Consider the following 8,394-nt stretch of genomic DNA (forward strand, 5'->3'; position numbering starts at 1 on the left):
TAATTTCATAAAGCTAGTCAGGACAGAACATTCTGTTTATACTTTAAATTGGGTTATTATTAAATCAAATTATGTATATGAAATTATATAACTAAATGATATGAAATTATATAAATGATATGTATATGAATTGTATAACTAAATTTAAATAACCGTAATTACAGATTTAGATTAAATAAAGATGTCAGTCTTTATTTTTCTTCTTTTTAGGAAACAAATAAAAAAAAAAATTCTACTGTTCCTAATATTATGTATATTGCTCAAAAACAAAATATATTGTGTTCAGCGGAAAAAATTTTTTTTTTTTTACCCAGTCATTTAAAAATAACACATTTTAGAGCTGTAACGACAATACCGTGATACCGTGATATTTTTGCTTAAGGTTATCATACCGTCAAAATCTCATAGCGGATGAGAGCAAAAAAAAAAATTTCGGATTTGGCCCACATTTGCCTGCAGTGTGAACATAGCCAAAGAGACCGTTTCTAAGAACTTGGCGACTAGATTTTAACAGATTTTTCTTTTATCTTCATCATGCACGCTGTCATTTGTGATCACCTCCACCATGTAACTCCTGGGGATGCCAAGGATCTCAAAAGACCCAAAATGCTTTACCCTGAAGTCTTGGAGGATGCTATTCTCATAAACAAAGCAATTACGAGTCTAGTTCCGAGGAACCTCAACTATTAACATGATCCCCCCACAAACAGAAGGAAGCAGACTGGACACATAAACAGATCATGCATTTCTCAAACTGTCAGATGCTGGCACTTATCTGGCAACCATTAAGTTTGAGCTCAGTTCAAAGAGAAAGGAGATTATTTCTAAAAACAGCTAGCGATGTTAGAACATTCCTAAAAATATAAAATCATAAGACGCGTTATCTCGAGACCCTGAAGGGATTCCTAGGAGACCCTCCAAATACAGACAGCCTGCCGCCACAGTATGGATAACCTTCTTTTATCAGGCAAGAAAATCATCAGCAGAACAAATTTTCGCTTGGTGTCTAATTATACCAGCGCTGTTGAGTCAACACTCCTGGAGAACGTCTCACTTGTCTACAGACTCTACACCAGAAGGATGAAGGCAAGGAAAGATGGCCTCCAGATGACATACACCCATGGGACGACACACACACACAATACAGATGCAAACTCCCACCCACAGAGGCACAAACATAATCAATCTCGCAACTACAGGCTTTGATAGTGATTAAGAGGAAATGAGGTAGAAAAAGGGTCAACTCATGAGAAGTGAAGCTGAGCTTGCTACGTTGAGATCACATATTCTCACTGTGGCAAGGACATTCTGTCTCTCAATAATGATGGGGAAGTAGTCAATTTCCCAAACGACAGCAATGACATGACATACTGTAAATGCAGAACAGTATAACCGTTCGCAAGACTGTAAATTAGGCTACTGGTTGGGATTTCATCAAGAAAGAACTGAATTGTTAAGATGCGTCATCACATCTTGTGTGTTGTTAAAGTGGGCATCAAGGAAGATACTAATTGACTGATGTCCTCAATCTCTCACCGTCCCAGCCCAATCACATCCTGTCTGCTCTTATACAATGGCTCTGCAGGGAAATACCAAAAAAGAACTGCCGAAGATGAAATAAATGGCATTTTGAGGATTTCACTGCTTCCTAGTTTTGACTTTATATGTCGAGTTTGAGGAGTTTGTCGCTCCTCAAGAGGATTGCATATGATAGACACTGCGAAATTAACCATCATTGGTCAATACTTTTCTACACCTCCTCAAACACCTGAAACACAAGTACAGCTAGATTACAATACAATAACTTCAGCCCAGATCTGGGGAGAGTCAGAATCAGTCTGTGGATTTTGGCTAGTCGGTGTTGACAAATTTCATAGAAAAATTGCTTATGATTGGAGCAGACTCCAGAGTTTTACCCTCAAGACTATCATTTCATCTAGTTGGAGGATATTAAGGAAAGACTGCATCCAAATGCGCTTGGTTCATTTTTTCGCAACTTCTCACGATATAACGGAGAGTAGCAACAGATTGTTCTTTCGTATTGTGATGAAAGAGAAAAAAATGAAAGAGAAAAAAAAAAAGTATGGCAAGTACTGGATTCAATTCACTTGTTGACTGGATGGAGGCAGATCTTATGTAATTCCTAATTACAAGTTCCGAGCACATAAATGACCAAACAAAGTTGTATTTACAAGTGGGAAACTCAGAATTCTAGATGATACAAGAGTTGCAGAGTTGTGACGCTGAAAGGGGTGTCAATTTGAAACATGGCTGAAACACTCATCTATAATATAGATAATACCATATATCTATCATTTATATAGATGTCGGTGAACAGAAAGCAAGTCTGTAGTGAACGGTGTAAAGTAATTCACTCAACTACCACTGTTTTCTTTATGTAACCAAGTAGTGATATTACGTATAATTTGTTTATGCTGCTTCCTTGTTATGTTTCTGTCTTGAATGTGTGACGTCATAATAACAAATGCCTGATTCGGAGTTTCCCAAGTGCACTTGAAGGCTGGCATTTCACTGGATGATCGAGTTATGATATTGTGATTAAGAATAAAAGTTTACATATAAAAAAATAAACATGCATAAATGAATTGTTCACAATAAGATCAATAACATGCATTTTGAAAATTGTGTGAATTTCTATTTCATGCAAACTTTAACTAGATTCTAATTTCTAGAAATGAAGTTCAAAGCATAGGTTCGGGAGGAGCCTAATCATTCAGTCCTGTCAATCATTACAAGCATATACAGGTGCATCTCAATAAATTAGAATGTCGTGGAAAAGTTCATTTATTTCAGTAATTCAACTCAAATTGTGAAACTCGTGTATTAAATAAATTCAATGCACACAGACTGAAGTAGTTTAAGTCTTTGGTTCTTTTAATTGAATTTATTTAATACACGAGTTTCACAATTTGAGTTGAATTACTGAAATAAATGAACTTTTCCACGACATTCTAATTTATTGAGATGCACCTGTATATAAGCAGCAGCCATTGAGCCGTCGTGGCAACAATTCTTCCGCCATCCCTTCACCTCTTCCACATCTCTTTCTATGTGTTGAGGGGGGTTAACTCAGAGCTCAAGCTGAGCCTCGGGATCCTGCCTCCTTCAAGGTCAGCAAGCCAAGCTCATTTACCGTTACCCATTAAGACTGAATGGGCAGGCAAACTGTATGATTGGTGCAGACTCTATATTTTACCCTCAGACTACGAATCCATGTTATCAGTTTGATATTTTGCGCCAACATTCAAGGAAAGACACACATACAAATGCACTCGGTTGCGCTTCAGTCAACTACAGCAGCCAGCTACAACCTTAACTAGATTTGATTTTCTAGAATGCCATATTAAGTGTTATGATTCTTCTCATGCATTAACATTAGTCGATCACCTCTGTAATAACATCTCTGGTGGTGGTGGGTCACTAATTTTGCCATTTTCAAGCTGACTTTTCTCAGAAGTTTCCAATTATCATTGAAAATGGATGACACTCGGTCACTTTGTCGCTCCACATCGCTGTCAGTGTGAACACCCCTTTATGTTAAGCATGTGCAATACTAACAGTGACGCTTGACTGACCAAGCAGCACGGATGTTTGAGCAATATCAATCCAGTCCTGCCTTGCAAGCATTGGAGCTGGATCCGGTTAAAGTATAGCTTTAAATAACAGTCTGCCTTTGTGATGCTCAGCAGAACACGTGGGTCCACTTCATTCATTGATGTAATGCTCCCCCTCCCATCTGCAGGTGTGACCCTGAGTGAGTAGCATCCACAGTAAAGCATGCTCACTATGCAAACCGTGCGTCAAAATCAACCATGCACCTGTAGCCACACTTCCTAATACTGAACAACACAACAGATCCACTTTAATCTTGCATTACTGCAACACAGTTCCATTTCCATTTATAACACCACACAGCACATGCACACGAGCTCACCTCAGGGCTTACAGTATGGAAACGGGGCTACGGGGATATAACACACCCAAGACAGTTGACTTGATCTCTATCTTCTTCCATCAGGCTGATCGAAAGAGGATCCAGACAATGCTTAGACCACCGCCTCCAGTCATGCTGCAGCCCGATGCCGCTCACCGCTCCAGACTGCTGACACGCGCTTCAATTTACGAGCTCACCGCTAGTGAATAATGGCATTATGTGATTGGCAATTCTGATGATCACTGCAGATGAATGCGAATCGATTTGATACGGATCTACAGCGATATTAATCCTTAATGTGGGGTTTTAACAAAGGAAATAAGGACATTGAGGGAGCGCGCGGGTGTCTTTGTGTCATTATCACCTTGCAGACATTCCTGCATCATCTGACGTCCTTCAGCAGTTATGCAAAACTCAGAAAGCAATTAAATGCACCTTGCCGCACACTTGTATGCAATGCACGAGACGAGCCAAACCTAAATATAACTTCTGTCTCGATTTGCATTATGCATGTTATTATGCGTGCATGTAACATGTATGTGGCGGCACATGGGAACTACAGTTATCGCGCACAGCTGTGTGTTTGACACTTGCAAGCAATTTTACTCTCTCCGGGTTGCAATATTGCATCTATGTGCATGTGCCCACCCTATCACCCGGGTCTTACCTAGCGCGGCACACACCCAGAGAACTGCAACAGCCCTGTTTGTCCTATAAACTCTTTGTTTTGAGTGTAAATAAACAGTGCATGATCAATAAAGCGCGTTAAATACAACGAAGAGTGTGCTGTACTACAAACAATAGGAAATGATGGTTGCATAGGGGCACAGTCGGCAGATTTTGACAGTCGGGCTTACCTTAAAGAGACCTTGACACAGCAGTCGTTTTGTGTCGCCATGCTTTGTGCTGCCGTTTCACCTCGCCTGTCAAAATGAAAGCGATGCCGCGAAGTTCTCGCAAAGTTTACGCACGAACTGAAAACACTCTTGTGCGTTAACAGGCGAGCCACCGATCCGGTCCGTCAATCAGCGTTATGCTGCCAGACATCGCGGCTCACCTCTAGAATACTGCTGAAAGCAGCACAGTGGTGTATAAATCGCATGAAACATGACGGAGCTCGGCATATTTTCTTCCTTCGAGCTTGTATCCTGTCATATATGCGAGTGGTGCTAGAGCGTGCATCCGAAACCACGCACAGCGTCTGTGTGACCGCACGTTCAATGTGCAGCGCTCACTGAGAGCAGCGTGGGCGTGTCTAAACGCAGATGATTGGCACGCCTCACGACCACACATAGCTGCTGTCCCCGCCCACATATGGATGTAATTGGCCAATTAGAGCTCAGCGGCAGATTACCTTTAAAAGCAGATTTAGCGGTTGTAGATTAAACGAAGCTTCAGTTGACACATCTGAACGTTGCTTTGGGAAATCCGATTCATTTGAATGCAAAACAAAACCGAAAAACGATTCACCGATCCGTTTAATACTACTTTACTCAAGGGTACTGAAAAATAATTGAACTTGTAATCTTATGTTGTTTTAGTTATATAAATGTGTTTCTGTTTTTACATGATTAAAACTGTTAATCTGAACAAAAAGTGAAATTAACGTAAAACTGTACATGTCTACTCATTATGTGAAAATTATTTATTCATTTTTACACAAATGATAACTGTCACTTTGTTGTGGCGTCATTTCCATCAGAACCACAAACCCTCATAAAGTTTTTTATTTTTTATTTTTTTTATTTTTTTGTTACAGTGAAGTGCATGCTTGATATGAAATATGGGGCATGTGATGTGTAAGAATGTGATGTGAAGATGTGTGCCATCTCCAGTCAAGATCATCTCTTGTCATGTAAATTATGCAAAAGTCTAAGTTTAATGGTGTGTATTTTTAGCCTTAGAAGACGAGAAAGGACAAAAAGGTCTTTAATTTTATCCATTGTGTTTAAAGTGTCATTTCCAGCCTTTATGTGATCAGACAAAATTTAAAGGGGTCATATGAGTCAGCAAAATATATAACACTGTTCTAGTGGTTTTGGGATATTTTAATAAAAAATCTTACATATTGTGCCTTTAAATCCATTTTCGGACAACGTTAGTAGACAAATTGCGAATCGGTTCCACTGAGTCATTAAAAAGAATCGGTTCAAATGAAAGATTCATTCGCGAAACGAAAGTCACATCTGAAAAGCATCTAAAGGCTGCTAACGTGGAATTGTTCTGGGTTCAAGGGGCATGATTTACGACACCCCATTAGTCACAGATCATACACAAGAGAGCAAAGTCAAAACAAAAGAAAAAATTTTTTTACTGGATATAGCCTACATTACCATAATAACAAGCATGGCTGTAAACGGTTGAGAAACAGAGAAACTTTCACAACTTTACTTCTGCATTAAAAGTGGAACCATAAACTGTGTCATTTCAAACAGTCGCAGACAACTGTGAGGAACAAAAGCATGCTTTATATCCTTTAATTTTTAACAAGACTAGAAATATGAAATGCATTTGTCCTCAAATAGAAACCTAATGCAATCGTTTGAGCTTGTAACTTCAATCTGACATTATAAGAGCTCAGAGCAATGAAGCAGCTGCAATGGGAGCAACTGTAGCAGTTTTTCTAAGATAAAAAAAAAAACAGCCCTTCGTCCAAATAACAACTAAATAATTTCACAAGAACACCAGATTCTCATGAGGATTATATTTTGCCTGTGGAAGTATCAGTTGCAGTCCTGTAAAACCTAAAGAAGCTGTTTTATATCAATTAATGCATGTTGCATAATGCAGAGCATGCAGCCGCCCACAATCCAAAGCAGGCAAGAGGGCTTCTGAACCCATTCAACCAGACGCCCCCATCATAAATGACATCTCAAAGGAAGCGAATGTTTAAGAATATCCTCGAAAACCTGTCTTCTGGGTTATTGATTTATGTAAGTGCTAAATTTAAAACATCACATGATGCTATTTTAGAGAGTTAGGAGAGGATTGTTTTTGTGTTAATCTTGGTTTTGTAAGCCGATGTTTTTGAAAATGCCTCCTTAAATATGAGTCTTTCACCTTTCACCTTAATTTTATCATAATTAATCAGATTCTAAGATAAATCTACATATGACTTCTCTAAAATACATAACCAATCGAACGCAAAAAGACAACATACACACACACATATGTACGGTGACCGAGAAGTGCAAAACAAATCACAATTCTGAAAACAAAATAACAAATTACAAACGCAAATGCAAGTCTAAAAAACAAAATAACAATTCAGAAAACACAACAACAATTCTACTTTTTATTGAAAATAAATGCCTTTACGATGTGATATGAGATTTGAAAAGGGAGGGAAAAAAAGTTTGGCAAAAGGTGGGATCGAACCTGGGTCAATCTCGTCAAAACGCCAATGACAAGCGCTTATCCATCTGCGCCACTGGAGCTGATGTATTACAGCCACTTTTAACTAAGTGTAAATTGACACTCCGTATTTTTTATTCCATAGTAAGGGCAATTCATACAATACATTTAAACTGAGCTACTTTAATACCATCTCCGAACTTTCTACCACGACTCTGCTGTTCTTCGGCTGGTTCTTCCCTGTATACGTTGATTGACAGATGTCTCGTCCAGTCAGCGGTGAGTAATCCCAAACCAATGGCGCTGTCTCAAACTATACCTACCTCTTCTGGTTTGTCTGATTTGTCGTTGTGTTTTTTTACTTGTTAATTTGTTTTCGGATTTGTCTTTGTGTTTTCTGACTTGTTATTTTGTTTTCGGACTTGTCATTGTGTTTTCTGACTTGTTATAATGTTTTCTGAATTGTTGTTGTGTTTTCTGAATTGTTATTTTGTTTTTTAGACTTGCATTTGCGTTTGTAATTTGTTATTTTGTTTTCAGAATTGTGATTTGTTTTGCACTTCTCAGCCACCGTACATATGTGTATGTCTATGTTTTGTTTTATTACTGTTTTCCTATAAATACATAGCAAGTTGTACACACACACACATATGTAGGCTATACTATATTCCATATATTCAGAATGACACAGATCGTGACGTGCATTTTCATTTGTCTTTGATGTTTCCTTAATCCCTTTTGCGCAGTTTGCTATATTTAGTTTTGAGGTCATAAGCTGATTCAATTTCACATTCTTTAATCAACCTTTTGCATCCATATTATTATGCATCCAGTTTTTGCTAACTCATATCTGCCCATGGGTTACCAAAGGACTAATCCTGATTCATTCAACTCTGCACTGTGCAGATGAATTTGAACAAATTAAAGTTGCAGTAGAGTTTTTGATGACATGGCTCCAGTCTTTACAGATCCCAGCACACTTCACTCTAATGGTCGCCCCACACTAGACAAAAGCTTCCATACAGCAGCCAGGAGAAGAGCAGTGTGGTTGACTCGTTCAGTGTGTGTGTGGGGGGGGGGGGCAC

General features: G+C 38.7%; 1 pseudogene; it reads right to left on the minus strand.

Moving 5' to 3' along the window:
* The window catches only part of LOC107751003 (kinesin-like protein KIF21B), an 86,077-nt pseudogene extending 80,820 nt beyond the window's left edge, over nucleotides 1–5,257 (minus strand).
* Nucleotides 5,258–8,394: the final 3,137 nt, after the last annotated feature.

The sequence above is a fragment of the Sinocyclocheilus rhinocerous genome, unplaced genomic scaffold (assembly GCF_001515625.1).
Source record: "Sinocyclocheilus rhinocerous isolate Xijiao unplaced genomic scaffold, SAMN03320098_v1.1 scaffold2647, whole genome shotgun sequence".
In the NCBI taxonomy this organism is placed as follows: Eukaryota; Metazoa; Chordata; class Actinopteri; order Cypriniformes; family Cyprinidae; genus Sinocyclocheilus; species Sinocyclocheilus rhinocerous.